At 37.2% G+C, this 27,622-nt stretch overlaps 1 protein-coding gene across 30 annotated transcripts in view; it reads right to left on the reverse strand.

Annotated features, from left to right (window-relative positions):
- Positions 1-27,622, reverse strand: part of NRCAM (neuronal cell adhesion molecule) — a 155,832-nt gene that overhangs the window by 101,584 nt on the left and 26,626 nt on the right. For 25 of the 30 annotated variants that reach the window (XM_027657892.1, XM_027657873.1, XM_027657864.1 and 22 more), the window contains exon 1: positions 7,851-7,940. The exons of 4 other annotated variants lie outside the window; for them this stretch is intronic. The gene's annotated coding sequence lies outside the window, so the exon portion shown is untranslated. Of the gene's footprint in view, positions 1-7,850; positions 7,941-27,622 lie in introns of those variants that run through there. One more of the 30 variants, XM_027657682.1, reaches the window with a different exon arrangement.

The following is a 27,622-nucleotide window of genomic DNA, read 5'->3' on the forward strand; positions in this document are numbered from 1 at the left end:
CAGATCTAGATTTGCTAGCCTATAACATCCCCAGCTTTTTAGAAATAAATCCATATATTCAAGATACCTCTTCATGTGTTACGAATTTGTAACACTGATAACATGAACGTCTTACTGCAGAGATGAACATGTAACTCAACCAATAACGCACAAATGACTCAATGTTTTTAGAATATGATTTTCTTGGTATAAATAATGCAAAAATAAAATGAAGTGCTACATTGTATCATTGACTTAAATATTCACATGAATTTAGACATAACACACTCCTGATGCAAAACACTAGAAAAATATTCAGATTGATTAAGGGTTATCTAGACTCCTCTACAAAAAGACATCAGCCTTCAACAAAGCCCTCCAGATATTAAAATGCACCACATTTGCTGCCTTTATTACACTCATTACATTTTTCTGATGCATAAATCTATCCAGATTATCCCATAATATTATGTATGCTCATTATATTTACTACCTCTTCTATAAATTTATAATAAAACCAAGAATTTGCATCTTCTCTTCTTCCTTTATTGTAAACAGTTATAAAAAAATAGTGACTTAAAAACAAACTTATCCCTCTCCATGTTGAACTGTTATCCTTTGTCCTTTACATAGTGCTGTAATCAGTTCTAGTGGTCTTCTCCTAACTGACTTTTTAAGATCATCTTTTGTGTCATACAGTTTTTCTGAAATTATTATGTCCTTTTTTTTCAGCTTGTTCGTTTACTACACACTACTGAAACTGTGAGCATGGGTTTACATCTTCGTTTTTCATAATGTATTGAGTCAGGGTGGTGCTCAGGCTTTGGTATATTCCTAATGCCAATTCCTAAAAACACAAGGGGGACTGGCAGAATATTCACCGATAGACTTCTTCAAGGTGCACTACAAAAAGTCAAGAGGTGGCAGTGAGAAGTTACAGCAACGAAATGTTCTATCAGACCTAAATAAGGAATTTCCCAGGTAGAGCTGGTAAGGATATACTACATTGCCCAAGGAGACTGCAGAATCTAAGTCCTTCGAGATTTTTAAAACGGAATGGGACAAAGCCCTGAATAATCTGTTCTGACTCTATAGTTTCCCTTGCTTTAAAGAGGAAGTTGGAGTGCATGACTTTCAGGTTCACCACAAGACCGCAAAAACTAAATTACTTTACTATTCTACTAATTGCATAGCTTGAAGACTCTTTAAAGATCAATTTATATATTTGCCTTACAGCGTAACTGCAGTAAGTAAAAGCATGTGTAAAAGTTTCACCTAAGCTTTCACCGAAGCATCATTATTTTATGAGGGGAGAAGTTATTGACAAAACTATATGCACTTCATGTCTTCCAAAGTTGAGGAGGGCTTAAGTCACAACTGAAATTTATATATACTTGCATAAAAAAAAAATATCTCCATTTGGAGCTTAAAAATTGTGTCAGATTTATAAGTGTTACCGTTTTATTACCTCTCCTCTATTTCCCCTCCATGCTTCTTTATAAAACAAAGATACGCCCAAGCTGGTATTAATGTATTGACTAAGAGAAAAGAAGATGTAATATAGTAGTTGTTCTGTAATTAAAGCAGAATCAGCTACAGGGAGTACTGTCAACTGTTGGGAAGTTTGCAACTTGCTTTTGGTTCTCTTTCTATCTAGTGATATACTCAGAAGATGTTTGATTTTATCACTTTAGAAGTATGTAACTGAATTCACAACATTTAAAATGGTTTTAATTGCTCTTCTTACTGATCCAGAAAGTTTCAAGTAAGTTTTCAGTGGTGAAGCGTTTACAAACTAAGGAAGGCTTGCATACTACTAGTCCTGTTTTCTTTCTAAGCTTGTACACTCAACAGTATATTTTAAAATAAAACTCTTGAACTTCAAGCACTCCTAAAAGCTAAACTTTGGAAGACACATGTGGCAATGGATTTGCCATATGTAGGATGGAAGAAGTCCTGTCAGAGAAGGACTAGTGAAGAAAAAGAAGAAAACCACTCAAATGTTATAGAAACAGAAGTTTTTAATGTGGTTTAAACAGGTTTCAAAATGGCTTTTGCATGTTTGCAAAGTCATTGCTCCTTTTTCCAGACTCCCCCTGTGAAGGACTATTGTCTCCCATACAGGAGTGTCCTGGGAAGATGTCCTGAGGTGTTTCTCATTGGCCTTTGTTAACCCCTTCCTATTGGCTGTTAACTCTTTACCTGATTGTTTTTTTCTGTATGACCCTGAACCCGTAATTGGTCCCCTTTTGACCCTCCTAAAAGCCTTATAAACCCCTGTCCCCACAATAAACTTCCTCTTTCGTCCGTCCCTCCCTGGTGGTCTGTGAGCTCCTTACTGGGTCGCGGGGCCGCGTGGCGGGGGCAGGGGGGAAGAGCATTCACCTTCCAGGTTATGGGCTGGCACCCAGGGCCTGAAGGTTCCCCCTCCAACTAATCCGCTGTAGACAGAAAAAGTAAGTTACAGATCTCTGGAAAGCAAAGTTTCAAGATAATTTGGGCATACTGAGCTCACTCTGGTGCAAACAGGAGGTTCCTTATGAACGTCAAGGAAACAGTGTTTTTACTGTGAGGGTGACCAGATGATCTCCAGAGGTCCCCTCCAAGTTCAGCCATTACATGATCTGCTAACCATGCATTTTGTTACAAATGTACAAACATTTGGAAATAAATACTGCTAACTGAAAAACCATTTTAACGGTGCATAGAAATACTTAAGTCTGATAAAAGAATTCTGGATAGTAACAGCAAGGTATGTTCATTTGTTTGTCAAAGGTCTTTATTAGTTCTAGTTTTTTCCCATAGTTTCAATATGAAGAAGCAACACTAATGAAGTATTTCTCCTAAAGCTGTACACTTCATACTAGAAACAGTATATTTCAAAATGGACAAAACCACTGAGAATGGGGGATATAACGTTTTGACAGAAAGAATTATTCTAACTTGATCGAGAGAACTGGAAAAAGAACAGTTGAAAAAAGCAGTGAAATTCATAGGCTGAAGTTCCACAAACAAATGTTTCTACAGCAGCTCACTGACCTCTTATTCCCCCTCATTTCTAATTACTGCCACTTTCCCTACTCCTCATTAGCACTAATGCACCAACTCTTTTTTTTGCTTGCACAAAACAGTACAAGTAGATGAGTTGAATTTCAAAAGAATTAAAATTACCTATCAGAAATCATGTTTCTTTTTAATTGGATCAATTAAACATTGATTAAACAACTACACTGTTAATTTCACTGAAAATGCACCTGAAATGAGGTGGAATATCTCCATATCTTAAATACTTCTGCTTGCTGCCTTCTACATTTCACAGTCAGTCAGAATATTAGTGGAGGCATAAGCAGCAAAGAACAAAAATATGGCACTCAAATATATTCTGAAAACCTTTTGCTTTTCTTGCAGGAAGTTGAAAGCTCAGAAAACTTTCAAAGACACAGAAAAAAACTGAAGAAAACCTGGTTTAATGTTTCTTTTTATTTCTATACTACCCCTCCTCTTTTAGCATTATGTTAAAAAAAAGTTATGAAACGTTTATTTTTGCCATCTGTGGTTGCATGCATAATTACCACAGAAACAGACTCAAATATGCAATAATGTAGGAGTATGACTTTTATCCTGCATAAGTCATCGGCAAAAGTTCTTGTAAAAAGACTCTATAGATCAGTAGCTGAGCAACTGAGGATTATGTATTTTCTTTACATGCTGTCCTTTTTTAGCATATTTGAAAAACACATTAGTTAGACAGCTAAAAAAGGAACAAGTGATGAAAGTGGTCCATTTAATTTACATGTGAGGAAATCAGAGATTATAAAGCGAGAAAAAAAGCTGGGCAAAACCTAATGTTTTATATGAACATTAAAATTATTCTAGAAACCATACACTTACTACATTTGGGCAGGTTTCAAGAGAACTAGAGTGGTTGTGACCCCTAAATAAGTTACAGCTACTTCTGTTTAAACTCTTTTTAGCTGTAAACAAATTTATGAAACCAGTTTATTATCACTAAATAAAAGCTTGGGGAGGCATTTTTGAAATATAAATAAATTCATGTTTCTTCACAAATTAAACTAGCAGATTTCCCTTTATACAGCCTTTCATTTTCCAATCTGTTAAAAAGGTCTCGGACTTCTAGAGGGAATTTCTGTCACTTAAAATACTTATATTTTCAGTCTTGCATAAGAAACTCTTTTCATCCTTTCTTTGCTAATGTTAAGAAACTACAGAACATTGAAATATGCTTTCCTTTTTCAGATGATTTCTCCTATCAAGTTTCCTAAATTTAACTAGATGATATACCAGTCTTGTTAGAATGAGGGCATTTTTCACAATAAATTTTTAGAAGAAATAATGTAAACCTGAAAAATTGTACTCCTGTTATTATAAATAATTCCTCTGATTCCTACCAATTCATTTCCTTTCTTCTGTTTGTTTATCTTAGAGTAAACAGCTGTGAGACGCTGTGTCAAACCTTTTTTTCCTCTTTATTTTTCACTTCTGTCAGCAGGGCTTTTTGTTAGTAAGGACAGTGAGGAACACAGTTGCTGTAATGTTGACAGTAGCTACCTAGCTGACTTCCCACCACTTAAAATATTTTCAACATTGACTAAGTTTAAATAACTCTCCTCACACTTTTAAATATACACCAGTGAAAAAGCCTTATTTTAGAAATACACATTCAAGTCAGCCAAAGCAAAAGTGACAACACTGTTTTAAACAAATGTCGAATGGGGGAGACATTGATTTCTCAGAGCAACCCTGCCAGCAGCACGTGCTGGGACTGAGATACTCTGGGCAGAACAGACCGGCTAATGGCTGGCATGGTGGGTGACAGAAGAGCAGCAGATGTTGTTTATCTTGACTTTTGCAAGGTTTTTGACACTGTCTCCCATAAAATCCCCACAGACAAACAGAAATGGACAGTGAGATGGGCTGAAATCTGGCTGAACTGTTGGGCTCAAAGGGTTGCAATCAACATGAAGTCCAGCTAGAGAAAAGAGTACAGAACTATGCTGCTGGTGGACCCCAGGGATCAGCACTAGGGCCAGTACCTTTTAACCACTTTACTAATGACCACTTCACAGTGCACTCTCAGCAAGTTTCCTGATGACACCAAATGGAAGGAGTGGTTGATGCACCAGCTGGTTGCACTGGCATTCAGATGGACCTTGAAAAGCCTAAGGCATAAACCAAAAGGAATACTATGAAGTTCAACAAAGGAAAACACAAAGTCCTGCACCTAGGGAGGCATAACCCCAAGCACCAGAACAGAATGAGGGATGATCAGCTGGGAAGTGGTTTTGCAAAAGAAACACCTGGGGGTCCTGGTGGGCTCCAAATAGATCATGAGCCAGCAGCGTACCGTTGAAGTAAGGAAGGCCAGCAGCATCTTGTGGTGCATTAGGAAAAAATGTTGCCAGTAGGTCAAGGGAGATGATCCTTCCCCTCCACTCAGCACTGCTGAGACACGTCTGGAGGGCTATGTCCACTCATGGCCTCCCCAGTACAAGCAAAACATAAGCATCCTATAAAGCAGTCCAGTGTAGGACTGCCAAGACGATTAAGGGATTGGAGCATCTGACGTAGTGAGACTGAAAGCACTGGGACTCTAGCCTGGAAAAGGCTCCAGGAGATCTTCCAGGAGATCTTATCAATGTGTAGAAATACCTGAGGTGGAAAGGGTAAACAACATTTCTCAGTGGTACCCAGCAACACGGCAAAATGCAACGGGCACAAACTAAAACAGATTAAATTCTATCTGAACAAAAGAAAGCACTTTTTTACTCTATGGTTGTTCAAGCACTGGAAACAGCTGTCCAAGCAGCAAGCTGCTTTAGTTGATCCTGCTTTGAGCAGCGGGGGTGTTGGACTAGACAATCTCCAGACATCCTTTCCAACCCCAGGTATCCTATGGTTTTTTTGTGGAAGAGACTAAAGGAGGGAAACTACATCTGAGTAATGTGGACTATGGATTTAATATCAGTTGTTTTCTATGCAAACACCAATAAAACAGTTCCCTTGTACATATGTTGCTTGTGTCTGATTGCATTATATGAAATCAAGTTGTTTATCTGACTTAGGAAAAGTCTCATTGTGCAGATACCACAAAACAAGCCCTTTTCTCTCCCATGCGTTTCCTGATGGCCAAGCCTGTAGATCTAACCAGTATGAGAACTACCTAACATAGAGAATAAGACAATACATTTGCTTTCACCAGTCAAATAAATCACCTTATTCTCTATTGCAATGTCCATTTGTATCAGCAAACTTCCGCCACTTTAATGGATTTCTTTGCCTCTCATCCAGGCAGTATTCAAGCAGTAAAGCTCGTTAAACCAAAACAGGGCAATGGGAAATCATCTTTCTCCTTTGATAAAGCCTATTCTCTCACATCAAAGTATTGACAGTTTTGTTTCACCACTGCAGGAAAAATGAGAGGAACCAAGAGAACGTCACAGAGAAAAGCTAGAACATCTCATTCATGAAGAGCAGGCACCTGTGCACTGACCCAATTAGGCATTCAAACACTTGTCACTTTGGAGCTGGCTGGTTGTCACTCATCCAAGCAGCCCCAGGGGATGTATTGTATGGTGGCATTCCCTGACAGAAGAACAGGAGCTATGGAGGCAATGAAGGCACAGTGATAGGGTGCCAGGATCCTGGTGAGTGAGAGCAGCCAGTAGCAAAGCCAAAGAACTTCAGAGCTTCCTTAACTTGATTACCATCCAAAAACCCTTTCAGAGTCTTCAATGGTCATCTTTTTTTCAGAGCAATCTAGTTTAAAAAGCTTACAGTAACAGTCCTCTTTCTTCAAAGATATATTTAACTCTTAAGTGACTAACACAAGAACCGTTTCAGAAGAGATAAAAACCAACCCAACAAAATATCTGCATTTCAGGGAGAGGATGCACTAAATATTACTTTTAGTAACACTGTCAGTATTTAATTCAGAAGTCAAAACATTTCAGTGACCATCTCCTTCCTTCTCTGTTTTGAACATATTACTGATGCTTTCAGATGCTCTGTCTGCTAGACCACAAAAATGAGGGATAAAACACTCTGCAGCCACCCACGCCTACACACTACAAAAGACAGAAAAGGTCTGTTCTAGTAAACTACACACAATACTGTATTCAAGACCCCCAAATCATATTTGTAGTAAAAAAAAAAACAACCAGATACTAAAATACAGATGACTATTCAGCAGCTACTACTCACTTCAAGTAAAGCTATCTCTGTTCTTACACTGAAAGAATTATGCAATTCAAACACAAGAGCAGGGAGGGGTTTGTAGGAGGATTGGGGTGGGGAGGGAAACAAAAGCTTACTTCAGAACTTCCAAAATGGGCATTTTAACCTTAGGACCTAAACCATGACAACAAAGACTTCAGAATGTCCCCATCACTAAATCTGTAATCTATGCTAGAAGAAAAAACTTCCAATTTTTTTGTACAATATTTCACATTCCTTCCAAAGCCATTTTTCCAGACTCACTTTTTTACTAGTTGACTTGTCCTGACACCTGTTCTCTCCAGTAAGGAACATCAGTCATGAGTAAGTCTACTTTCAATTATGTGAAGCTATGAAATACTTTTAGCTGCTTTTCTAATTAACATATTTGATATGTGCCCTTCAGTTAAAAGCTGAGTTGAAATTAAAAAATTATCTGAATCACAGACTGTTAACTCAAACAAACATGGAAATGCATGTAAAAGCAGAACATGTTATATGACTACTCTGGATAGTAATTAACAGAAACTAAATTGAAAGATAGAAATGTAACAGATAGAAACTTAATGTCAGTAGTTTGGGGTTTTTTTTCCCAGATAGCATGGGAAAATAAAATTTTGAGGGAAAAATTACCTTACCTTTGTAGAAATAACTTCTGAGCAAGATGGTCTATCCTTTTTCTTTTCCTTCTTTCTTATCCCCTGTATGACAGGTCTTTATGTCACTGCCTGAAAAAATAATATAGAACCTGAAATATCCATAGAGGCCAATAATTCACTGCTAAATTACAACAAATACTTCATATATGTCTTGATAAAGCTGCAATATTAAATACAGTTAAGTCAAGTGGAATAGTAGAATATATATGTTAGGTCAAAGAAAAAATAAGAAGCATTAAAAACAAAAGCAGCTCCCTAGGTTTCAAAATCATGTTCTGTGTTTAGGTCTCCAAAATAGCCAGTTACATTAGATCAAACCGGAGCACCCATACAGTTATCCAGGTTCACTGTACCATCAGTGATAAACAGTCAGTGCTCCACAAAGCTTGAGCAGGCCAATAGAGAAGCCTAACCACATCTTTTCAATGTCCAGTAACCCAACTTAAGGCACACTGGGTACCTCTGTCTCCTCAGGACTAAACACTTCAGTGCTCTTTGGGATATACAGATGCCAAAGCTTCTAAAGACATCTACTGGAAGAGGTCATAGCAGCTGACAGCAAACCTCTACTGCAGGAAAAGCCTTTGGTCACAGAACTTGTCCGGAAAGAGAGAGATGTTACTTACAGGCAACTTGTCATCTGTCTGATCTCCTACTTTCTAGGAGAATATCTTATATTCTAGTGAAAGGATGGGACTGACAAACACCCCCTAATTTAAAAGCACAAGACAAAGAAAGAGGAAACAGCAGGAGAGATTTGTTTTGAATTCAGCTGCTCCTTTCCTTCATTTATTCACAAGAATTGTGCACCCAATTCCTCTTGTCCCTTACTTTTTGTTACTTTAACCTATTTTAAACACATTCAGCATTTGGCTGAGAAGAATGTTGCTTATCTTTCCATGGCAGTAATGCCTAGGTGGAGTTGAACTTTCAAGTGAGCAAGGTTCAAGTAGGATCAGGAATTTTGTAAGTGAACTTCAAAAATTTTCTAACTGAGAATTTCCCTTACAGTCTTTTAATTTTACAGCACATTTTGCTCACCTGCAAACTCAGCAATGCTTGCCATAATATGCAGTCCTTATTTCAGTGAACTGGTGCTGAACTGAAGCCAACAACAACAAATTAGCATCACTGCAGCACCTGTTATTGTGTGTACTGTACATAAAAGTCTATACATTTTACCTGTAGGATAGTAATTAAAGTTCCTTGTTTACTCTTAACTGCAGATTGGCACTGTTTTGTAAGGTAAACCAGGAGAAACTGCAATATCTCAGCTTACAGCAGTGATACAGGAAGATCAGTTTAATTTCCCATCAAATTGATAATTCAATCATACAATTTCTTTTTGTATACTTTTAAAAGCCTTTTACTGTTAATTTGGTCTGCCAGTAGGCAAAACCTTAACTGTTGACTAGAAACTAGAACTCCTGTAATTTTTTTTTCCAGTAACAAACAACGCTTCTCATCAACTGATTTTTATCATGCTCTTTTCAAAACAACTTGTTGCTCTCACACAATAAAGTACTGAAAATAATACATTATCTTTGTAACCTCAGGAGTTTTGGCATATATAATTTATTTCACTGGAGTGAAATTCACTTTGGAGATTCAATCCATTGCCTTCATCTTTATTTCAGCACTCAAATTGCTTGCAACCCCCCACCTCTATATTCAGCTGGAACAGCTCCCTGCAAACCAGCAGGACCTTGATGAGCCAAAGTCAACACAGAACTTGCATTCAGCAGTGCTACATGCCTGCAACTCCTAATTGGCCACGGCACAGTCTGACAATGATCACACAGATCCTACTATAGCCAGGTAACAGCTGCATCTACCCTGCCATTAACGCTGCTTCCTGGCTGGTTCAGTCCACCAACTCGCTGTCTGCATGCTCTCTCTGAGCATGCTTCAGAGAACGTTCCAGCCCAGAAGAACCCTTCCAAACAACAGCATGGACAAGACTGCCTTAAGTTTTGATTTTCCACTCCAGACAGCCCTGCAATTCTCCCATGCGAGGCACTGCATCCTCAGTTGCAGCCTGCCCCTGCCTCCATGGGACACCCTGCAGCACCCCACGGATTTACAGTATTAGGCTGCACCATCATAATGTTGATGGGCTGCAACACAGACCTCACCATTCTGGGTACTCTGAACTAAAGGACACCAGCTACGTATTAGGGCTGCAGAAACACCACAGCACCCAGACAACACTCAGATCACAGCCAGTCTGCTTTTTCTAAAGCATTAAAATGCAGATGCAGACCAGCCCTTGCCAACCAGTCTACCTTGATGACAGGAATTTGTCCCTGACTTGTTATTACCAGTAAAGAACATCTGTAGCCTCAAGGGTGTTGTTTAAAAGTTAGGCATGATCTGAACCCCAGGGATGACTTGTGTAAGACCTCACATAAAGCAGAAAACCACACCTCTGCTGACAGTGCAGGAAATCTTTTGCAGAATGCTAATACTCATTAAAAGAAGGGGAAAAACCTAATATGAAAGGAAAAATCAAGGAGGAGGGTAAAAAAATGTTTTTTAAAAAAGTCTGCAGATCAGAGGAAATATGTTTTAAAATTTATTAGATATATTTGGGGTCATGTAATCTGCTTAGCCACTAGCATATTGTGGAAATGTAAAGCATACTTTTTACTTTTCTGCACTTGACATTATGTTACTGCATATTTATTAATTTAAAAATTTGCAAAAGAACTACAATTTACATAGTATTGTCGCTTTTCTAGTAACAGTATTGAGAGACTTCAGGGAAGTTAAATTTAGAAAAAGAAATACACAGGTTGCAATAAGTAACTATGCAAAAAGTTCAAATGTAAAAAAATCCATTTTTATTTTATAATCTGATTGGCTAAATGGTTTTATATAAAATGTATTCAAAAATATTCCTTAAAATGTCAAGATATTTTTAATGTAGCCTTAAGAAGCCATAGTGAGACAATATGCAGCTTTCTCCTAAAATTAATAATATATCTATATACACATAAAATATAATTCAGTTTCTGTTTACTTTATAATACTGCAGAAAGTTCTTTCATACAAAATATTTGCTTTGTGACATATAAAATTCATTTAGTATTTTTAAGCACAGTTTTATGCAATTCAGTACTTCAGAGCTCCATTGTTCACCCTCATGTCCATTCTTTCAGAACTAAGGAGTAATGAGGAGCTCTCAGAAAAGGAGAAACTACTGCGATTGGTTGATGAGGGCAGTGATCCATCTTGCTGTCATATCTTTCTTATTTCTGGGTGTGTTCAACCCCAGATGATTCTGACAAAGTAGCAATGGAAAAAAATATTCTGGAAATACAACAAAAGCAACTTTTTGGGTTTTCATTTCTGATACACACATCCTCATGAAGACATCTCCCAGGGAAAGTATTCCAGTCTAGATTATCCATAAGAACAATGACCAAATTTTTACACATATTATACTAATCAAAACAGAATACAGACTTCATCTGATCTTTAGCACGTTGCAGTCATGCCCTCCCTTCACGTATACAAATTATAACTCCATTGATTTCAATCCCTAGACTGTTAACTGAAGTCAAATGTTTCAGTATGTTACATGGACTAGGTTTATTCTGTTCAGAGTTATAGCCTGCATTTCCTCATGCTACTTCATTCCAAATAAATCAAACTAACTAACACTATGACAGATAAATCTCAACTATGTAAGTGATTGAGAAGTACCAGAATAGAAAAGGGAACTTGGCCGTTACCTTGTGCATGTAGCTATACAGCTGTCTTGGTCCTCTTCCTTTTTTGCTGGGTTACTTTTTCCTTTCTTTCTGTTAGTGAGAGGTAAGAATTTGTACCCTGCTCTCCTTCATGTTGCAAACTTGACGAAACTCTGCTGTTAAGCCCTGCTGTTGCTGGCCTGTGTGCAGAGGCACGTACAAAAGGAGCCGTTTCCAGCAGCCCGTCGCTTTGTCCTCGGCCCTCCCAAGCTTCTGTGTGATCAGCACAGGCTTTGTGGCCATACAATAGGGGTTAAACATTTCCCTGTATTTATATAAAAGCAGAGCTAAATCTGCTTAGCTGCATGAACCTTTTAATAAAATGATGCACATGCTACTAGGGCATTTTTCCATTTGTTTCTGTGTTTAAAAGTAATGTGATTCTATTAACAAAACAAAAAAATATATATGGTTTCTTTTCATTATATGCAGTGTATAAAGTATGCAGCTGGTAAAAAACAACATTAAGATTTGTATCCAGATCTTACCTTATCCACAATTTCCCTCTAAGCAACTACCTGTAACTTGCCTCTTAACTTAGAGCTATAGTTCAATTTTTTCTTTACATTCATTCTACTTGATGACTTGCCAGTGGGACAATCCTCTGGTGTCCATCAACGGTGTCTGAGAGGCAGACCACTGCAAAAACTACAATATGTACTCAGTAGTGAAACTCCAGTGTAAAGAAGAAAATTTAAATGTACTGAGATACAAAAGAAAATATTTTAAAGAAAATATTTTGCCTACAGTACTATAGACATGGATTTCACACACCATGTTAACCTCTGGACCACCTTTGCTTTCCAAGGAACTACCTTAAACAGTACAGAACACTGCCATTTTTCACAACTTCTGAAGAAAGAAACCCTATTTAAAAACTGTTGTTTCTGTTCTGCCATAAGTCCATATTTTTCTTTTTTTTAGAATTTTTTTTTTTTATTACTAGTATTTTCGAATCCAGTTAAAACATTTCTACCTTTAAGGGCTTTTCATCTTTTTATACATAACACTAAGAATTCCATCAGACTTTATTAGCACCAGCATTAGTTCATAACAATAATCTCATCTGGTCCTCTGAAAATAGCTCTGTTTTCAAGTCTTATTAGAACAATGCTTTTCCTCACAAAAGCATGAGCTGTACTTAAGAATCTACTTCAAAGCAGACTGCCAGTAAGGTTCAATAATGACTACATCCACCTGAACTCTTAAACTTGCTGAAATAGAACCAGAGTATCCTAACTGAGCTCCCAAGTCACATATATGCTGCAATTCCAGAGCTGCTAACGCTTAAGCTGAGAAGGACAAAAAAAATCTTAGAAAAACAGAAGTTACAATTAATTTTTTTATGTGAAAATTTAGCAACATTTCAAATAATAGTGTTGATTAGGCAAAACCTCTGCCATTCAAGGTTATTGATCCTTAACTGCACATTTACAGCTGTATATTCAAATGACAACAGCTGACATGAAACTGTAAATAAGAAGTTACTTACCATGCCACCAACGGGGCAGAGTATTAATCTGTTATTTGTATTTAGTAACATTTAATTCTTGTTAAAGCTCAATTCTCAAAACCACTATTTTCATTGTTTCAGTCATTCCTTCCAAAATAAAATGCCAGAAGAAAACAGGATTTCACTAACGCAGTAGCTTAACTATTTGCTCCCCTCTGCCATTGACAGCATATTATATCAGGAAATCAGCTAAAATATAACTGATTGATCAGAATTTTTGTGTTTCACTGGGTTTAGGCAGAATATGTTCTCCAAAGTTTAGAGCTGAATGATGGAGGGGCTCATTTTATCATCTGATTGACCAAGCCTAATCAGAATTATTTCTGCACACTGCTTCACTACAGCTGTAGATTAAACACTAAATGGTCCAGAGGCCCACTCCCCTTCAGCTTCCCACTGTGATTCCCACTTTTCAGCCAGTAGCTACTCAGTGGGCTACTCAAAACATTCAAAAAATGGAGGTGTTATATTTAATGGACAGCTCAAAACTCATAGCAAAATCTGTTACTTGACTGTAAAGACAGCAGCTAGCATAATAAAACAGACTCTTTGTGGTGGAGACTTACAAAGAAGCCTTTCAACTTGTTCCCTTACTTTCCAATACATTTTTATTAGGAGAAGATTTTCAGTCACAGCAGCTATTTTTAGTTCAACAGAAATAATCATGTCTGCCTCTGTAAAGGTTCACTGAGATAAGCACGTTTTGCAATAATAATATTACCGGTGGCATCTTTTATTTCATCTTAGTACCATTTTAGCCTCAGGAAGCTTTAAACTAATATAACCATTAAGAACATCTTAGTGCAAAATTCACATATTTACAAAACTACTTTTTAACCTCTTGAACTGTTTAAGCCAAAAATAACTGATGAGCACATACAGAACACAATTCCTTACTTTGAAATCTCCTTGTTAGAAAAGATGAAAAACAGATTCCAAGAAATATGTAGTAATTGTCTGATGATGCTAATTATTCATCCATCTCTTTTTTCATGCATTTTTGACCTTCCTTTTCAAACATCCTCAACTCTTTCCAGACGTATGATAATGATTAGGAAAAGTAACAAATCCTTTATCCTTTCTGAGGCCAAGCCATATTCTCATCAAAATATAGCTAGTGCAATACTCAGACGAAATCTTGAAGCAGCTCAAGAGCTAACTTCATTATGGAGTTTAATCCCAGACGCTGGCCTCAGACTTCGGTAGGTTGGACTGGGCAAACACATATGGGATCTGTAACTCTCAAAAGGCAGTGGGGTTCACAATTACCTAGGGAGGGGGCACAGTAAGACTCAAAGGATGCTTGTGCAGTTAGGGTAAGGCAGTGGAGAAGACAGAAAGGTTACAGTCATAGGACTCTAATAAAATCGGCTGGTTGTTCCACCTGTTATTTTGGACACTCAATGTTTTAAAATCTTCTGTATGCCTAACAATTACAACTGAAGTCATGTAAATATTATTTTTACAGTAAAGACTTAAGTATTGAAAGGTATACCATTAAGTCTCCTGGCATGTCCACTTGACTAAGACAGTATTTAAATATGACAATCACACCAGGACTGAGATTAGGCATGCTGGATGGTTTACTACTACTACTACTACTACTACTACTACTGTTTCGTTGTTTGAAAAGCAGCAGAGAAAACATTTCCATTTCTTACATGGGACTTGAGGGAATGCATAGCCATGATTTAGCTTTGTTCCTTGTGCACGTTTTGATAAATTCATCTTCTCTTTCTCATGTTTTTGCATTTACAAACTGATTTTTTTTCTTTCTCATTTGTCAGCTTCAATTTCCTTTTACTTCACCAGTAAGGTTTTCAGTGATCATAATTTTGTGTGCAAAAGTTTCCAGTTTCTTTATGAAAAATGCCTTTACAATTACAGAGTCTGAAAATATCTTAAAGTGCAGACTACTTTCAAAAAGATAGCTTCATAGGCATAGCAAGATATGCAAGATGACTATTCACTGTCATCTATGTATCCTTATCCCAAAAACTCACTCCAACTGTTTGGGTTGGGAGGTGAATTTTAAAGATTATCTAATAAGCAAAGTGATATTACAAAGAAAAATTGTGAAGAGCAGGATCCTCTAAGGATTATAGAATTTGTTTATTTACTTTAAAGCTTCATCATAACCACTTCTACTGGTTTTAGATGTTACCACTGAAATTTCATGGACTTACTGTTGCTCTCTCTCAATAATTTATTCCTTCTGTGGGTTCTTTTTCCTACAAGCATTCAGGATGCTCTCTACCAAAACACGGCCAGTTATTCCTTACTAGTCACCAGCAGACCACAGTAGGGAAAGTAGGTTAAGTAATTTTTAACTAGACTTGAATAACTATTCTTTGTTCCAAAAAGACTGTAGCATATACATCCTGATTATCATTCTTAGGCTTCTCTGTCTCTTTTCTACATTTTCTTGATGCTCACTGTACCGGCCAAAGCTGGCTATTTGCCAGCTACAGAAAATCACTTTTCAAACACTTTGGTGATGCAGACTCATACAGGTTCCATTTCTCTGAATCTTTTACAGGGAAAGACACTTTGTTTTCACACATAAGCTGTTAATCACAGAGAAGTTGCCAAGGAGAATGAGGTTTCCCAGAAGTGACTCCAGCACAGCTGACTGAGAAGCATCCTCTTCAATGACTCAAGGTTCATTCACTTTATTATTTTACCAGCACATACAGCTTAGTATTGTACATAGGCTTTCTTTCTCTTTTCATGTTACTTTTTGATGAGGATGTTCCATAATAAGATTCACAGCATTAACTTTAATTATACTAAGATTTTCTCTAGTACTGTTCTCCATCCCTTTTCATAGAGGAACAAATGCTTTGCACTTCCTCTCTGTGTACAATGAGTGTCCTTGACACTAAAGCAGTTTAAATACATGGATCACAGAGATGCAGTGTAAATGTAGACAAATGTACACTTCCCAGCCTCAGGATGAGGAGATTTATCAGCAGCTAGAAAACCAATTGCAGCTTCAGAAACAAAATAGATCTGCTGATGCTGCAGTGCCTGTAAGCAATCAAGGAAGAAGTTACTGAAACTAAACACATCTAGTGCATAGCCTAAATGAATTTGCATCAACTACACACACACACACACAAGTTGAACAGAATCAAGCCTGAGGGAGAATGGAAAAAGGATAGAAGGAAAAAGATGACAGCTACAAAGTGAGGTTAGAATCTTGATTCTGTAAACATCCCAAAACAACCAAACAGGAACACAAAACCCAAAAAACCATCCATCCAAACAAGCAAACAAAAAACCCCAAGAAGAGAGAATCAAGATTCTGGCATATGCACTTTTCAATCTATGCTCAAGGGAAGGAAAAAAATTAATAAAATTGAGTCTTCTTTGGAGGCAGAAATCTTCTTTGAGACACTTCAGCTTGGTAAGGCACGTGTTGTTTGAACATCTACATCTGATATCCATGCTATATCTGAGGCCACAGTACCCAGAGAGGATCTGCTTGGAATGGAACAGGGCCTTGTTCAGCTATTCAAAAGGGAAAAGTTGCACATTGTTCATAAATGCACTTTTGGGCATCATTGTCCACAAACTTTCATTTCAAAACTTCTGTTTCTGAGGTTGAACATTTATGCTATTAACACACACGAAACTGGTTTTAGGTTTAAGTTCTTTAAACATTGCTGAGCCCTTTCATACTATACAATTAAGATTTTAAGGTCTCGATTTTAAAAATCTTTTTGTCAATCTTCTGATAGGTCAATTAATTTTGATGACTACTGATCTGGAAGGAATTTCAACTGTTGACCTGGATATGAAAAAAAAAAAAAATCAAAGGCTTGAAACCATTCCTTCCTGCAGTCCAGTTTGAACTACATTTGATTTTAAATACATTTGAATAACTTGGCATTACTTATGGAAAGAGGACATTTCATATTTTTCTTTTTAATTATACTCGCTGATTTCAAAGTCTTGTCTCTAGATGTGCCACTCATATCTGCACAAAGACTACACGGCATTAATACTTTGTAAGTTGTCAAATGATTCAGTGTAGCAACTAACTTCTCTGAGTCAGTGTTGCATGAATAGAGTAAATATTTCATTTTTACAATACTCACTGAAGGGGCAACAAGCAATAGCCACACAGATATAATGGCTTCTTTACATCTGCAACAACAAAAAGTTGAAGTATTTGTATTTCCTTTAAAGATAGTAAAACTACAGAGGCAATAGAGGCAATTGTGGTCAACTGAACAATAAAATCATACACTCAAAAGATAGTTTCAGCAAGAAAATATAATATGCAAATACTAGCAGTAGGGAAAGAAAGTAGTAGGTTGGTTAGGATATATATACAAAAAGACCAAAGAGGGTATGATTCATGTAGAAATAAAATCATTATTAAAATGTTTTAATATGGAATTTTTACTAACATAATTAATATCAGATTCATTATATACAAATTCCCACACATCCAAATTCACAGAAGGCTCAGTTTTTGATTTGCATGCACTGTATGATTTTGTGTTCTCTACAGTAAGGAATTAAACACTCACACACATACAAAAATGGGCTTTATCACTAAAAACCCCAAAGCAGTCATGCCCTTCATAGTTTTTTCCTTACTTTGCACATTTGTCAAATGACTTCTTACTGGAAAAGAAAAAAAAAAAAAAGAGGCACCTAGAAGTCTCCACAAGAACCTGACCTTTGCAGACACCTGTTTTCAAACAGGCTGATAAGCAGCAGATGCACCTCTCTTTTCCTAGCAGCTTGAGAAGAAAGGTGTTTGGAATCATTTCTGCACCTAGGAGGCTGGAGTTGCCAACCATCCAGTTCAGTTATTTACTATTTGCCTTCTGTACAGCAAATCTGGTTTGAATCAGCCAGAACTGTTGCAGAGACAGCTGCAGCAGATGGAAAAATGGCACAGCTGTAATTGTGACACCTACAAGTACAGTTTGTTGGATTACCTCTGGAGGCGGTAATAACACAGTCTTGTCCTTTCATTAGAAATGTATGACAAGAGTCCAAAGGTATCAAATTATTTTACTTTCCAATTGCAGAAGGAGGAATATAATTTACATATAATGTCTTTATTTAAATATAAGCCATTTGAAGTACTTTTTGTTTACCAAATTGCATGCCATATACAGAATTGCAAATTAGCTACCTGTTGTACAAACCCAGCGGAGATCTCCATCCCTAGGACAGGTTTTACTTCTACAAGAGGTTGCAGCTCCGGTTTCCAAATGACTATAACCAGGAAACCAATGCATTTCCAGCAGGTGACTGACGTAACAGAAATGTGCTGTGTTCCCCTCTAAAAGTGCAGATAACACATGTCCCTAACAAATGCAGCCTCAAGACTCAAAGGTGGATGTGTTTATAACATACATGGTAATCAAATATGAACTTAGAAAGTGTGGGGGGGGTTGCCTTTGAGGGGCTTCTAAGGACATGAAAATTAATGCTATTTTATTCAGAATCAGTATTAGTCACTATTTTGACACACAAAGAAAATCACAGAATGGATCTGGGAATACCCCAGTGAAGCCTGAACATTCACTCATCATATGGTCTCCCAATTTACTTCTCTGTCTGTACTGGACATCTCTCCAAAACAACAAAGCCCCCAGTTCCAATGAGTTCTTCCCAGTAACCTTCAAGTATTTTTCTAACTTCACTATTTACTGGAAAAGTCAAACTTGGAACTTTAATCTTACCTAATTACTCTAGTTGTACTATTATGGTCTATGGAGATATATATAGATATAGATACATACACACTTCATCTTTCCTGAAAGCCTGATGTTAGAGATGTTACCTCATTATAAAACCAGGAATATTTTGGTTCAGGATCTATGATGGGTGAAATGCCAAGTTATGACAACCCCAAGTCTTACTGAAATTCTGCAAAATGTGTTTGGAAACTACCTTAGCAAATATAGCCTATTAAAAAGTAATGATTTAGCCTCAAAAAACTGGAAATATATCTTTTTTCATCTTAAATAAGAGATTATTCAAGTAGACCACCTCTTGACTTGGTAAATAAACTTTCAGCAATTCTTTTCTACAAACACAAAGATCTGTTTTCACTTTGCTAAGCTTTAGGGATTTTTGTTTGGAAATATACTTAAACCTGAAATGAAGGAGTTAACATATTATTTTAGCTACTGTTTCATTTTCTGTTAAAGAACAGTAAAATTTATTAGAATGAATGTAAAACCAATAAATACTTAAAGGATGATCATGTAAAAACAAAGATTGGGGACTTGAAGACATACTAAGTAACCTAGTAAATAAAATCAAAAGTATATTTAATTCCAGTGCTACTATAGAACTGTTCCCCAAGTGCAAATCAGATTATTTTTCTTTTCTGCACTTGCACTATGTTGTAGCCTGTCTAGGATAATCCATCAGCACAGCCAGTGGTGGTATACATGCACAGTTCTCCTTTATCAGAAAAATTACAATATTTGGACAAGGACTACAAGTAGCAAACAACTTTAAAACATACTTTCACTCTCAAAACACTACAAACAGCCAGAGATTAAGTGTATACGATTGATAAAACCAAATCCAATATGGGAACTGGCATTCAAACAAGTTAAAGGGAATAAAAAACAACAAACAGTGTAAAAAAAAAAATGAGGCACTGTAATTTTCTTAGAAGGATTTATAGGCAAATATTGATTGAGGTCAACATCAAGTGCTACCAACTAACTTTGAAGTACGAGATAGTTCAAAAACACACAGCAAGTTAAAGCCGTGGCATTATTAATGTTTAATGTTAGTTTGACATGTCTATTTTATCAAAATAAAAAATTAATTAAAGAAGTTTTTTGAGATTGAGAATGAAGTGTAAAGCACGCAGTGCAAAACTTTCAGCTTCCAGTTCCTGAGAACATTTGCCTTCACACCAACTACAACACTACCGACTCAGTATCTGCACGACCAAGATATCCACATCACCAAAAAAAAAAAAAAGTGTAAGTCAAAATCAAAGCGTATTTTGAGAAAAAAAGAATCTTGAGAAAATAACAACGGTTTTTGATAATTCAAGCATGTCATTCTGGTTTGTGTTTAAACGAAACGAGAACTAAACACAATGAAACCTCACACTGAGGGCGGTTCTGTTAAAACAGCTCACATTTTTCTGCCAGCCTTGCAAAGGCCTGACCTCCTCACTGTAACCTGATAAATGATGCTGAACTTGGATTAACCTAGGGGACATCGAACAACAGAGTAACAGGACCTGTCAGTCGAAAATGTACATTCCCTCATCCCTTCTGTGTTAATATGGAAATGAATAAAATTCAGATGTGCACAAATAAAGTGAAGTCCAAGAACTTTCATTTATTTGGAAAATGAAAACTTAAAAAAACCTTTTTAATACAGATTGAAATATAAGACTATTTTACAGAGAATTCTACAAGCTCCGAACCATCACTTAACACGGTACAGTCAAATGGCAGCTCTTATTTTTACACATCCTATTGAGAGCTGAAATGACTCAGGGCTACGGACCAGCAGCAGATGATGCTCCAGTATGACAATTACACAATCTTCGAAAGACAAGAAACTTTGGTGATGACAAAATCAGCAAGAGATATTAGTACTTCACTGTGTTCTGCATGCACCTGTCAGAATGAATCTGAATGAATTCTGCTTTTTGTCTCCCCCTCATTCTGCAGTTACCAGGACTCTGCACCCTCTGATTCTTCTGACGTTAGTTCCCAATCCAATTCAAACCAGGATGTTACTTCCAAGTGTCAGCAGTGGCCAGAATCTCCATGTATAAATCATGCCCCTTTTTTAGCAAACACTGTAATGTACCTGTGTTAGGACTACATTTAGCTTTCTGCTAAACATGTCTGACAGTCTAAATCAGCCTTCCTTTCAACTAAACTCTACTTCATTCCCTGAAATCACTGTGGAATATGTCCTTACCCTTTTTATATATCAGAGGCAAGTGAAAAGTGCATCTGGATTTAGGAAGCTAGTTCAGGCACTAGGGTATTGAAACACTGGAAAAAGAGCTAGACTGACTAACTACACAGTCTGCAGTAGACAGTCAGTGTAGAAGAGTAGTAAGATATTTTCATTTTGCACCTAGTACATATATTGGTAACAGCTGTCAAAGCTACGGGGCATCAAATTAATTTTCACCACCTGCTGAGAACATGAGCAACCACAAAAACCACCTGACTTTTCTAGTAAAAAGGAAAACTTAGGATAACAAATAAAATAAAACCGAACAACACCTAGAGATTGTTTCTGCCCCAAAAGAAGGGGTGAGGAATGCTAACAAAACTAAACTTCCACTAGAGGTGATTTTGATCTTGGCTATAAGGTTGGAAAACCCAACATGTTTTTGTGAGCTGGTAAATGATTAAAGCTGCCAAGCTCTGTGCTCTCCCAATGGGCAGTGGGAACTGGGGTTTGTGTGCTGCAAACCCCCACTGACTGGCAGGAAAAGAGCTGATAGATCATCTGCCAGCACCACAAAGACAGCTCTGTCACTAAGCCTGGAAGCTGGGGGTTCAACCATCCTGCAAACACTAACTCTGGGAGAAGAAAGTGAGAAAAGAATCCAGAAGACTATTAGTACATATCTGAAAATATCTGAAAATAGACAACTCAAGTCATCCATGCTAGAAGTGATAGAGAATTCATTCCTAGGGAACGGGAGAGTTTCTGCAAAGTGGTTGTCCTGAAGATTTTGACATTAAATACTCTGGGAGTGCCTTCTATGTGTTGGTTCCTTCTATGTGTGCTTCCCCCATCACCCAGTTTCACATATATTTCATAAACAGTACATGGCAGGATGATCTGTTATCTTTACACTAATCTCTATACTCATATCAATAATTAAATCAAATTTTCCAGCAGCAATTTCAGCCCTGCCCCTTATATACGCAGGTGATTTATTACATCAACTACAGCATGCCTTATCATGTAATGATTATAATGCACATTTATGAGTGCATTATAATCACTCAGAGTGACTGAGACTCAAGCTCTTATCACACTTGCAAATTTATTCTAATGTTTCTATTGAGTGCTCTATTTTGGAGTTTTTCTGATTTCTTTCAGCAAAACTTTGATAGTAGATCTTCAGAGAAATTTCTGGGAATAGAAATTCTATCTATTCATCATTATAAATAATGACATAGCTTAAAAGCAGTTGGGACCTTTAGATGTGTTACAAGTGATCTAAACTCTGGCCTTACCTCTGCATAAGTGATCTAAAGAGAAGCAGAAACAAAAAGGGAACTTCTCTTTGCAAAATATCACCAGTGGAAGAGACAACTTATGGTTTTGCAGTGAAATACACAGCAGATGACCCCAAAATTTTGGAGTCAACATCTGAAGCTGTGCAATGGATACTGTTCAGAAGCACATTTCAGCCTAGAGGCATTTTTTGTACATCTGTGTCCCATCTCTTCTTACATTGCTACTCCTTCACCTTGTCTCATGCTCTCCGTTAACCAAGCTTCAGCTTTACCAGTTCCTTAAGGTTTCTCCTGGTTGTCCCAGCTCTTAGTCTTACCTACTCCACTCATCCTTTCTGTCCTCCAAACGCATGCGCATCAACGAGCTTCCAGTCTTTAAGCCGATCTATTTCTCCCAATTCCCCAACTTCAGAGGCCTAATCTCTGCCAAATTCATCATATCAACACATGAGTACTGCTCACAAAAAAAGCTATGTGCAGGAGCTGAAGCACTGATCTGCTTGATCATCCACTGTTTGGTCTCCTCAGCTAGCTTTCTAAAGTGTCACCTCGCTTGGAGGCTGTTGGCAGCAGACAGCATTACCTCAATTTCATCCAACAGCGCTTCAACACTGCCCGAGGCAGCTCCTGGCACACATGCTCTTATGCTCCCCCAGACACACAACATATGTAACTAAGTCCATCCTATGGAAAATATCCTGCCGAGCTGCAGCAGAATCCTGATATTATACCAGACACTTTGAATCGAATCTTCCAAAACTATCAATTGATTTAAGGCATGGGATTACTTCGTAGGAGTTGGGGAAGACAGCACCAAATGCCACACGGTGTGGAAGTGCTCAGGCTACTAGAGGATGCAGCACTCAGCAGTGCCAAGGCAGGCACCTTATCCCAATTGCCTACCAGGCACAGATGCCCTTCTTGTCTAGGAGTTCCCAGTCCCAGCTTTGCCAGTTCCACAGCTCCTCACAGACTCTGGGCCTAGCCATTCACCCTCTTGCTGACTCTCCTTGCTCCTCCACATTACCAGCTATTCATCCCTCTAAATTACTGACAAACAATATTATTAACCAAAGGGAAAACTTTCTTTCCCTGCTAAGCTCCTGATAGCTTATTACTCTAAATACAAAGAAAGCCTGTAGGTATGATCTGGGATGCACTCAGTGCAGGTACACTATTTGCTACAGATTATGCTTTGTTACAGAAAACAGAAAAGCTGAAGATTCTTTAATTCAGCCAGTAATAAGCAAATGTTCATAGTTATGGCAAAGTACCAATCTTCGAAAGAAAGGAAAAGGTCCTAAGTAAAAGCTGTGGCTTTTTGGTTTTAATAACTTCTACTCTGTCATCATCTTCAGAAGTGATTGAATTACTTTGGCTGAAGTTTTTCAAACAAATTTAGCTTGCAGCAAACAGTAGTGTCAGATAGCTTTAAAAAGAGGTAACATTAACAATCCCTTCCTTAATAATAACGGGTGAGACATGATCAACTGTTACAAGTTATATTTATTTCATGCAATTTGATATCACTGTGTCCATATGAATTAAAATGACTTAAAATAGGAAAGAACACATAACAAAAACTAATCTCCAGGTTTGAACAGAGCTCTAATTTTAGCTCAGTATTGTGTAACCGTTTCCTCAGGTATAATTTCCTTCAAAGTGTTTAAATATTACAGTATGAAAGTTGTTCTCAACCACTGTTAAAAACCACTGGAGGAAAACCTGCATCCAGAACTAGTGCAGCACAAAGCTTACTCAGATGGCTCAGCACCGTCTGCTCTTCTCAGAGCAATACTTGACTTTTGGCTCAGTGTTCCCACATTTTTAGGAGCCTACTCCAGATGTAGGACTGCAGCAAGCGTAAGCATCAAGCAGCAGATTATCCTTTACTATGTACATACATGTCATCCACTAAAACAACTGTGGAGGCAGCTGGGATCCTTACAGCCCAAACTTAGATGCCGCCAGCCTGCACTGCAAGGCACAGACCCTTGAGGGAAACCCAGACGCTAAGGAGCAGTTAAAAGAGAGCTCCTTTCCTGTCTGAAACATAAGAGTGTCAGTAAGAAGAGCTTTTAATTCAAAAGCAGCACATTGGAAGTAAAATAAGCTCAAAGCACTGGATCATGACTTGGCATCTAATCACTGCACCATCCTACGTGATTCACCAAATCAAGCACTCTCAAGTGGCTGACATTAAAAAAAGCAAACCTCCACCATATACCTACAATCCAGTATTTTTAAGGATAAGGAATGCTGCAATACACACTGATCAGCACAATCATACAAGTTAGACTGTTGTTCATATGCTGTGTGAGATCATTTTACAATAAATGAAATAGATCAATTATTAGAAACAAAAGTATATAATTGTTTCAATTATTCAATAAGCCTTTAAAAGGGGCACTTGAATATTTGATGGTTTAAGCATGGTGGGCGGAGATTTGTATTTTAAATAAATGTTGGCAATTTTCACCCCTCACCGCCTCAATAGGAAATTTCCAATGTGAGGGCTAAGAATGCACTCCAGAAAAAGGAGCATTTCAATCTGTTTTTCTATTCTAAAACACTAACCCCCAAAAAGAGAACACTAAGAGCCTAGGTGCTTTAAAAATCGCATTTCAGCTTTCCTATAGAGCATACAGAGAGCTTTTCATATTAAGAAGCCAAAGACCTAAAGTTAAAAAAAAAGCTCTGAGTGTGAGGACAAGACACACTGACTCCTGATTCAAGTTCTCTCTTTAGTTGCATAAAAGTTTGAAAATTTGCAAGTCCAGTCATGCACAGACCGTCCCATTTTCTTGGTCTGTTTTGCTTTCTACTCATTCTGCCAGCTTGCCTTCTCTGCAGAGACACCTTTATGTACCTGTTCATGGACCACAGTGTCACCAGCTCCTGGTGCAAAGGCTTGGATTCAAACCCAGTGATTAGGGAAAGAAGGTCTTCCAGGCATTTTGCACGGAGAGTTGTCTTCATCAGTGACCTGCAGATCTTATACTGGGACTGAGACTATATGGCAGAGTTTGAGTAATTCATACTGAGTGAATTGCTGCATATAGAAATATATTCCACATAATGCATTCTTAAAACAAATTGTTTAATCAATGTAATAAACACACAGGATTAAAATACTCTTAATGTTAACCCTTTTAAAAGGCCTCTATATACATCATTTTCACTAAGTACAGAGTGAAGTTAAGTAATTTTTTTTAGCTCTCCCAAGATCACAGAGATGCTAAACTTGTAAATGCACAGATAATATATTAAAGTAAGCATTTGATCATATTAATATCTGAAATAGCTGGTAATAATTGCCTTTTTCCACTCCATGAAAAGATATTATGAAAACTTCTAGTTCATTAAAAAAATTAGTGAACTGTTTTTGATTGGTTAATGGTGATGAAAGTCACACTGTTGAGAGGTCAAAACTAATAAGGAAGAAACACGTCAAAATTAATTGAAATTAACAGAATAAATTAATATTGATCTCAAATTCAATCATTAGACAGGCTCTCTAAGGAAGTTTCTTAAAATATTTATTAATACTGAAATCAGTCAAAGTTTTGGAGGTTGTCATGGCCTTTTTAAAAGCTTTTGTTAGGTAAATACATGCACTGAATTACCCATATCTTATCCAGTTTCACAGGTTATCTGCTGACATAAAGATACTGACTTTAAGAATGTTAAATGATTAAAAACTGCAAAACTTTTTTTTTTTATTGACACCTAAAAAACCCAACTGAAAAATAATATAGAAATGTGGAGAACAGACAACAGTAGTTTGCTTTCCTTTAGAATGTGCACCTTTATAAGTGTAACTAAATCTTGTATTTCATGATGCTCATTTGAAAAAAAAACTTTGTCAAGTGTTCGTGGTCTAACATGAAGATGGCCTTCAAATAAAAAAAATTATTGCCTGTTCCATCACTTCTTGCATTTTTCACTTCTCTGAATTATCATTTTATAGTGATGTTTGAATAATATTGATACCACCCACTGGTATCCTAAGTAAAAGGTGAAAAAGCAAAATATTTTATTCAGTAAAAAACCTGCAAGTATTTTGTGTAAAAAAGGAAACCGGGTATGCTTCTCCTTACACCTGAACTGAATTCTTCTTTCCGCTCGTCTCAAAAAACAGTTTATGGGTCCAGTCCTAGAAGGCAACACAGCTTCAGAGTTCCTTGAGAGGTCATCAGGGGAAACAGCGTTAAGTTTGTCAAGCAACATCTGACAATTGACTAGATGTCACTAAATTACAATCCTGTTGAAGGCAGAAAGAATATAGTTGAGGATACAGACAGCTAACAAGGAAAAAGAGGCCTTCCCAAGCAACACATGCTAGTAGGGCATAAAAAGATCAAGTCAAATTTAACAGCTATTAAGTCAATAGAAAATTATGTCAGGAAAGCACTGAATTCTTAACAGAGGTCATTCTCACAAATAATGATTAACTGGGAATCATTATCTGAACTGGAGGCCACTGTCATCACTCTCCTTCACACTAAAGAGCGTCAAAACCAGCACTCAGATGCCAGGGGGGCTTTTCTTTTTTGTCTTGTGAAATACTGTAACTTTATTTTTTCCCCCATTACATCACTTCGAAGAATACAGCAAGAAAAAAATAACATTTACTTAGGCTCCAGCAGTGATGCAAGTCTATTGAAATCCTGCCAGTTAAAAATACCAACCTTTATGCTCAGGTTTCACTAAGAAAGACACTAAAGGATGTTCCGAAAGCTGTATTTATGCCTTGCATCATCTGTCTGGGAATACACAAAAGTCTTTCCAAGGTCTTTATTGTTAGGACTAGGAAGTTAACAAGGCAATACACTCACCAAGAGGATGGAAAGCAGAGACAAACTCAAGAACTGTCTCAGGATGGTTTAATAGTTCAAATGAAGTGTACAATAAGAAATATTTCACATATTTACAGTGTTTGTACTTGAAGAAAATGTTTCTCTGCATTTTGAATTTAAACCCTCACTTGAAATCATCCTGTTTCAGTATTCCATGAATCACCTCTTATGCACCCTTGCTCTTTAAAGCCCACTCACTGCCATACCCCACTGACGTGCCATCTTTAGGATTACAAAAGACCCTCCAACAAAGAAGGATCGCCCACTGTTTTCTATAAATCATCTTGAACCTCACTGATTATTTCAATGAAGGTTGTTCAGATACACATGCATCTTTGGCTGTCTTGCAGAGAGAAGAGAAAGAATCTAAATGAATAACAACATTACATCCTATAATTCA

This window comes from Corapipo altera, unplaced genomic scaffold, assembly GCF_003945725.1.
Source record: "Corapipo altera isolate COAL_440 unplaced genomic scaffold, ASM394572v1 1, whole genome shotgun sequence".
NCBI lineage: Eukaryota > Metazoa > Chordata > Aves > Passeriformes > Pipridae > Corapipo > Corapipo altera.